Source organism: Molothrus aeneus, chromosome 11 (assembly GCF_037042795.1).
Source record: "Molothrus aeneus isolate 106 chromosome 11, BPBGC_Maene_1.0, whole genome shotgun sequence".
In the NCBI taxonomy this organism is placed as follows: domain Eukaryota; kingdom Metazoa; phylum Chordata; class Aves; order Passeriformes; family Icteridae; genus Molothrus; species Molothrus aeneus.
This window is the reverse complement of record NC_089656.1, coordinates 17,012,746-17,021,450: the sequence shown is the minus strand read 5'-3', so window position 1 is coordinate 17,021,450 and position 8,705 is coordinate 17,012,746.

Genomic DNA, 8,705 nt, shown 5'->3' with positions numbered 1-8,705 from the left:
GAGCTGCATCCTCTCAGAGTATTTCATATTGCTTTTGTATCTCCCAATTCTGATTGCATTTTGTCAAGTTTCATTTTTTCCCTGACATCTGCAGCTGGGTCTTCCCTTCTGTTAGCTCCCCAACAGTCATTCCAGTCCTTCACCTGTAGTGTCAATGCCAAGTTCCATTCAAACACTGATTTATTGGGATAATTAGCAGAGCTAATAAATCAGATGAAACTAAGATGTCTGTGATAACCCATTAGTAGCTCCACTCCCATATCCAAATTTGGCTCTTTATGATCCCATCAGTGGCCTGTTTGTGACCCCACAAGAGAGAACCCATGCCCAAGCCACAAAATGTTGAAGGGAAAGGAGAACCTGCCCTCATCAGGCTCATCTGGGCAGGTCCAAATCAGTACAAAGAGAAAGTTCATACTCCTGTCTGGAGCTTGCTGGTCTTATCTTCCCACAGACCCTCATTTTGACAGGGAGAAACCAGAAGTCAAGCAGGCAGATCCCAGTCCTGGTGGAAACCATCCTGAAATTCTGTGGACCCATCTCAGTATAATGTGCGAGGAGAGCCATCCATGTTCCTTGTCCAGAGTTCCTGGGACAAATAACAATCTTTATTGTTCTATAGGGTGCCAGAACTGAACCCTTGCCACATTCCCTTATGTGAACTGGCTCAGGGTCAGTTCCAGGGAAATTTGGGGACCCTTTTTAAATGCAGGTGTTTTCTGACCCAGAAGGAGCAAAACCCATTTTCCCTCATACCTTGATACTCAGCTTTTCTCAACTCCTCTCCCTAAAAACTTTCTCCTATTGAGCATTTTCTTCCATGCCTTTCAAATTCTCATCCCAGCTCACTACATTCATTCTCTTCCTTTTGTAATTCCAGCTATCAAAGCTGTGGCTACTTGTCTTTCTGGATTTGCATCCTCAACATCCACCATGTGCACTTGGTTGTTGTCCATCCCACCAGCCAAAGGATGAGCCTGCAGCTCCAGAATCCCTCTCCTTTTTCTTCAGGCACATTTTACAGCCAAGCCATGAAACCATGAGCTCCCATCCTCCCCAGGTAGGCCCAAGGCCAGCACAGGTCAAAGCTCAGTCAGGGAGTGGTGAAGGTAAGGAAAGGCTGACCTTGAGCCCCAAGCTTTCCTGGAGTCTGCTCAGTGCCGTGCCAGATCAGCAGGGCTAATTCCAGGTGGGGCAATAAACTGCAATCACAGCTGTGGGCAATGGCCACAAGGTGCCCTCACCTGCCCCCAAGAGCCACAAAGGGCAGAGCCCAGCTTGGGCCAGCTGGGATGGGGGACACAATGTCCCTGGAAAGGACACTGCTGTCCACCTGGACACTGAAACGCCATTTCCCAGCCTTGGCAGGAGCTGGCTGAGATTTTTCCAGAAGTTCCTCAATGTAATTGCACTCATTTTTATATAAATTTAAACTGCTGACAGCATTAAATTTAATACTGAAATCTTCCTCTCATCCTAACTCTCCTGAGAGGCCTCATCAAATATCTCTCCCTCTCTGCTTTAATCGAGCATTTGATGCTGCAATATTTGCTTGGGGAAATAAAAGCATTGGGTGCCCTATTTGAGGTAAAAGCCAAGTGTCTGCTCCCTTCTATATTCAGCTCTCTGGCACACCATATAAGAAATGAAGGTATATTATATTATATTATATTATATTATATTATATTATATTATATTATATTATATTATATTATATTATATTATATTATATTATATTATATTATATTATATTATATTATATTATATTATATTATATTATATTATATTATATTATATTATATTCATAGATAGAGATAGAGATATATAGATAGATATAGACATCATTTTTTTTTAACCTCTAAAGAAAAAAAGTCTTAATTTTGGGCATAAATATGCCCCAATGCAGCAGCAGTCACCATTTATGAGCCATGAAACTGCAAGCCTCATCCTCAGCAGGGTTAAATTATCATTCCACCATAGCCATGTGGCAATGCTGATTCCACTCCCTGGCTTTGAGTCTGCTCCTCAAAAAAGCTCCTCTGAAACCAAACTGCTGTTTCAGTGCAAAAACCCTCCTGGATTTCAGTGGGAATCTGGATCAGTCACAGTTCAGACAATCAGCCTGGAAGCATGCAAAGCAGAACAATTACACAAGTTCTGTCATTCCCATTACTCAGGCTTTCTATTTTTTTTTTTTTGAGGTAGGTGGGAAGGAAACCTTTTATCTTGGCAAAGAGTGTTATAGTGACAGCAAAGGGGGAAAAAAGCAACTGTGCCTTTGGAAAACACATTTTCATTACAATGTACCAGCACACATCACAGAAATAATACATGTTTGTGATGACAAAGTATTCCCATCACTCCACTGCTGAATTTGGTATACAAGTAGGGAGAAGAAAGTAGAGATGCTCTGGATTAAAAATGCTCTCCCAGACTTACCTTTAGTGGGATTTTATTGGCTTTCTGCCCTGCAATGAGCTCGGGGGGACACACTGGTGTGACTCCCAAGTTTTTTTTTTCTAGCAAGGAGCAATTTGATCCTTGATCATACAAACTACTGAATGGCCCTTGCTGTGAGATGATGAACCTGATTAATTTGACATCATCCCTGGGCATTTTCATTCCATAAGGTAAAAGGCAACTAATTTCCTTGCACTGGTCATGGTATTTCCTTTTCCTCATCACACCATTGCAAATTGATGCTACACCCAGGGCAGTGTCTCCTCACAGGCAGATGCTGAGGATTCTGTCGTGATGGAAGATTGTCATCCACCTTCCAAACCCTTATTTAAATGGAGCTGTGCTGTGAAATTCTGGTCAAATAGTCCTTGAAAAGTAACCACCTGCTTTTTAAGCATCTGGAGGCACATCTCTTCAGCTCCTCTATTTAAAATAAATAGAGCTGTCATGGAGAAAAGCCTGTGGTTCAGCCACATCCTCCTGAGACCAAACCAAGCACTAGATTTGTCAATTCCCACTAATGCTATTTTTAATTGCTTTCTCAGCAGTTGTGCTGGGACCTGCCCAGTGCCAGGTGCTGCACCTTGTGCTGCAGTGCAGCCCCTGCCATCCCCTGGGCCACACTAACAGACTCAAACATGATGTTGACAAATCCATTGCTGGCTCTGGGGCTGGAGGCTGAGACCCTGAACCCAGGGTGGTGATGGAATAAAGTGCCTCCAAGTCAGGACAGCTTTCTGCTAAAATATCTGAGCTGTGCAAACCCTTTGGGAAATTTCCAAGATGCAGCAGCCAGCCAGGCCAGCAAAGCAGCTGCAATGCCCTTTTTCTTCATTTTCCAGCTTCCATCAGTGGCACCAGGTGCTCCCCAGCTCTGCAGGGAAGATGTGGTGAGCAGGTCTGTAAATCCTTCAGCAAGTGAAACCCTTCCCCTTCATCCCCATGAAAGCACTAAGCAACCTCACCAAATCATCTGTCTTTTGCCAGGTCCTTACCCAATTTGCAACTATTCCTCCAATTCCTGTCTATGTCAGCATAGCTAATGACTTTCCAGACAGAATTGTATCAAAATCTTTACTGAAATTCAGCACTTGAAGTCCCACTACACATTTCTTCCTCCTAGAAAATCTCATACCTAATCATAGAAACCCAGTAGCTAATTTGTGCTACCATTTTTAATAAACTCCCATTCTGTGGCTATTGCTCACAACAGTCAGAGGCAGCCACAGCATCTGATGTGCCTGAATCTGTCTCTCCCCTTATGCATCTATCTGAGGGGTATCCTCCAGTGGCATCCACAATCAGAGAATGTATATTCTGCTTTCAGCTAATAATTGAGAGACTAAACCTGCCTGGCTGCTGGGGACTCAAGGGAAGGGCTTGGAAATTGGCTGAGAGCTTCCTTCTCAACTTTTGTCAAAGCAGCTCCTGAATGTTTCATCATATGAAAATTTCCCTCCATATTTATGTGGCCACAAAGATTCCTGGGTTAAAGCTGCAAAATCAATTCCCCCACTGCATCAGTTCTCCATGCCCACTGTAACTCCAGCCAACCTATCTGACTGGGCTTTCATCACTCTGCACAATGAAGACATAAACAGGCAATGCCCTGCCCCATCCTCCTTGGAGGAAGAGTTTCTCTTAATCCTTTGCTCATTAATGCACCATTAATGGAGTTCAGCCCCAACAGGACAGAACAGGACAGCAGAATTGGAATCCAGCCTGGCCAAGTGGCCATGACTGTGGCCAGATTGCCTGGCTGATACAACCAAAAGAAAAACCCTGGTTTTTTTAAACTGCCATCAGTAACCCAGAGTGGAAAACACTCAATCAACATCACAAAACCAGGTAGTTCTTTCTGCTGCCAAGCACAAACCCAAATCCCTCTTTGGTTCAAGATGCAAACCTGAATTGTAGTCTGCTGCCCAGCTGGCATTCCCTCTTTATTTGCCTTTTCCCTGTGTCTGTCTGGCACTGAGGCAGAGCTGCTGCCACACCACATATTCCAGCCACGAAACAAGGTTCATTTTGCTCTCCCCTCCCTGGGGACCAGCTCACACTTCCAAAGCTGCACATCATTTTATTAGTTCTATTCCCAGTCTCCAAAATGTCAAGTTTCTTTTATATGAATGTGCTGCAATTTAGTACCATCAGCAAACTCTGCTGAAACAGGGAGAAATGCAGCCCCAGGAAAGATCCCTGCAGAAATCATCCCCCAGCCCTTGCACAGCTGTGGCACTGTGCTCTCTGTCAGCCCTGCAGCACTTTAATTCACATAATCTACCCTCACTTCTAGCCAGCCTCTTTCCCTGGATTCTGATTTTTTTTGTGCTAAGTGCTTAAAATGCTGATTTTTTAATTTTTTTTTAATTAATGTTTATTGTTTCCACTGGCAACACCACTGTGAAACATTAGTGATCACTAGATGTCACTGTGATTTTATTCTGTCTGCAGTCCAGCCCTACTGAACCTTTGTGATCCCTGGGCTTTAGAGAGCTCGCTTTAAAATCCTTCTGGAGAATTTTTTAGTGATCAGAAAATTGCCCAGCTGCTGTCCTGACAGAGGGTTTCCTGGGCTGAGAACCAGCTTTGGCTGAGTTTTTGGGGCAGTTTTTTTGAGTTTTTTGTTGGTTCTGGTGTGTGAATAATGCAAAACCCCAGGCAACTCTGGGGCCAAACACTCACACACGTGTGAGTGCACGTGTCATGTGTGGCTGCACTCACCCTTTCTGCTGAACACCTGAAATTCTTGTTAATTTTGTGTGAATTATTGAATCCCTCAGCTGTGTGCAGCCCTGCAGACCTCTGGCTGTGTGTGGGTCACTGGGGCTGGGACATTTGTAGGGATCTTCTGCAGATTTCCCTGTAGCTTTAATGACCAAATGCCCCTAAAATTTTGTTGTTTTTCCTTAATAATCACCTCACTTCTCTCTCAAACACAGACCCCCAGGTTCCCTCACCATCATCTAAGCACTCCCATCTCCTTTTTTTCCATCCAATCATCCCATTCCTACTGTAACTTCAGTTAAAACCACAGGTTTTAGAACTCAGAAAACTCTATAGAAGCATCTTGCCTCTTTCCCTTATCTTAAAAGATGTTACAGAATACATTTCTTCAAGGCCAATGCAAATCCACATTCCCTATTTCCTGAATTGTTGATTTCTCCATTGTACTCAGCCCTTGGGATATGGCAATTTAAATATTATAGACCACACTCCTGCATGGGCACACATGGGATTTATCTTTCTTTTTTTTTTCTTTAATTGGAAAAAAAATCCACCATTAAAATTAGTGAAAATGCCTGCTTAAAAATCATTTTTCTCCATCTGATGACATTATCCAAATCAGCAGAATAAGGCTTCACTCTGCACTCCAGTCCCACTGGGGAATATGCCAACGTCAGACCTTTCAAGGAAAATCAGCTCCCAGGTGTGCAGCACTGGCAGCTGAGCCCGAGGAACCAAAGCTCTTTGCTGGCACCTTTTGGTGAGCAGGGAAAAAGGACCAAGGGCCACGGGGGTGTCCATGTCCCTGCAGTGCCATGGGACAGAGTGGCAGGGCCTGGACACCTCCAGGAGAGCTTCAGAGCCAGGAAAATGAATTTTCTGTGAAGCAGTTCCAGGGAGTCAGGATGGTGTGAGAGCTGCTGGGGGATGTGAGTGGGTACAACGAGCTGAGATTTCTGAAACAACTTCTTGCCCTTTGAACTCATCCACGCTGACTTTGTCACCTTCTGCCAGGGTGACACCAGGATTTTACAGGCTCCTGGGTGCTGCCACTTCTACAAGCCAGGGGTGGGCTGCCTGGGCAAGGGGAAATGCCACAAATAAAGGCACCTTCTGCTACTTTCGCCCAAATTACATGGCCTGCCCACCTCCAGAAACCCCAACATTTTGGCTGCTCTGATACCCCTGGTACCAACACCACCTCAGTTCTGATGAGCCATTCAGGACTCATGAGCAATAATGCCTCTGGACCAGCATTTTATTTTTCTCTGGAGCCACCAGAGGAGATTTGTCAAACACCTTTTGTCTTCTGTGTCAGCCACAGCCTAAAAAGTCCTAAATTTCCTCTGGATTCTGTTAATTAGTTGAAGTGGCACAGTGCCCTCTTTAGAAACTCTCCTCCACTCAACAGCACACAACCACATTTTGAGTAACAGCAACAGACAAATTCAAAGGTAAAGAGACTGTTAAAAGTTTTGCCACTGAATTTAGGCAAACATTAGGATTTTGCAGCTTAAAGCGTTCTTACTGGCACTTTATGCAACAGGCCTTGAATGAAATTATAGTACCCATAAACAGATCTCACTTATCAACATGACTTGGAGCTTTGTTATATCATTACAACCACCATGTCTCTGTTAGGTTAGTGCCCAACAGACAAGAAATTGTTAATTGGAGACTCATTAGCCCTGGGAAAAAGCTGATATAGAGCCACTGGTGGTTTGCCTGGGGCAGGAGGAGTGGGTTTGGGATTTGCACACAACTCTTGTCACACTCAGGGTCCTGAGGGTCCACATCTGTGGTGGGCACATGAAATCATGCCAGCTCTGATGGTGTCCCTCTGCCAGGAGCAGCACTGGAAGGTCTGTCCTGGAGATAACTGGTAAAAAATGTAAGGAGGGAGAGAGAAAACAAAGGTCTAAAGCAAGTAAGTAATGAAAATAACATCTTGAATCTGCTTTCATGTATACAGCAGGCTCCTCTTAAGGAATTGCATGCACTTTCTTTCTCATCTTGAAGGACCATAGATTACCTGGAACCTGACTGTGCATACATAAAATGCATTGCAACAGTTCAATTACAGGTGTGACAGCTTTAAGCCCCATTTAAATACAGGCAACTCCCTAAACATAGAATGCCTCTCCAGGCCATTGACTTACTTCAACATAATTCAACTCAATCAGGAACCCTTTCAACCAAAGCCACCATAAACCACTTTCAGTCCAAGGTGAGGGATTGCATATTAAGAGTTAGCACACATTTCATTTCATCAGTTGGAAAACAGATTAATATTGCATGGAAAACAGCTCAAAACAAGACTGAAGTTATGTAGAACACCCTTACATAAACATTGCTGTAAATCATATTTTTGAACAGATTTAATCTTTGTTTACCCAAAAATACCCCAGAAGACTAACTTGAACAACACAGGGCTATGAATTCATAGCAGAGATTAGTTAAAGCAGATGGTGAGCCTGTGTGGATGTGCTCCATCAGAGAAAACGTGGCCACAATTGGATTTATTTATTTACCTTTTGACTACAGGAGAAATGCAGGTAGAGTTCTCCTGCAGACAGGCCCCGAGGCTGGGGCTGCAGGGAGCCCAGCTCTCAACCCCATTTTGAAAACTGGACTTGAATGCAAAAATAGCATTAGGTGTTTGTAAACAAAAGTGAATCCCCAGTCTGGGAACATTTATTTAGGGTCAGACCTTGCCTCCATAATTCACTCTGGCTGGCACTTCATGCACGTGCCCTTGAGTGAAGTGGGAGTCCCCACTAAGAGATCTGAATTACTGAATGTTGTGTGAAGCCCAGGCTCAGCTGCACTGGGTTCAGCTCTCACCTGGGGTGCAGCAGAGGAAGGAGACAGGCTCCCCTGGGAGTGCCACTCCTGCCCTGCAGCACAGAGCCAGGGGAAGGCAGGCAGGAGCCTTCTCCAGCCACATCTGGAGCCTGGGATGTGCTGCATTCCCCCCTCTGCAGCCTGCTCCCTCCAGGGGTTTTCTTTCTGCCTCTTTATTTGTAGGGTTCTTGTATTCCCACACAGCTTACCTGCTGCCTGATTGGTACCCAATCATCATTTTTAACCTGGCTTCCTGTCAAAAGGAGACTGCTTGCTTTTTCCTCCTAGGAGGGTGTTGGTGGTCTGAGCCCTGACTACTCTGAGGATTCGAAGCACTGCAGCACAAAAGGGGAAGGAGTTCATTTCTCTCTGTACTGAGCTGTAATGGGTGTAAATATATCCAGTAATTACAGGCATATTGCTGTGCAAACACATCATAATTGCAGCTCTCATTTCCTGATGAATTATACATGATGGGCCACCCCCATTCCTAGCTGGACACGTGCTGTGTTGACTGGCCATGCTGAAACCTGTCAACTGCACCATCAAGAGCCTCAGTTTCCCTTATAATCTCTTTCTTTTAAACCTCCCCAGCAAGCCATGAGTGCAGGACACGTGCAAGCTTCTGCCCAGCTGCCCACAGCACCAGTCAGGCCAGCTGGATGACCAGGGTA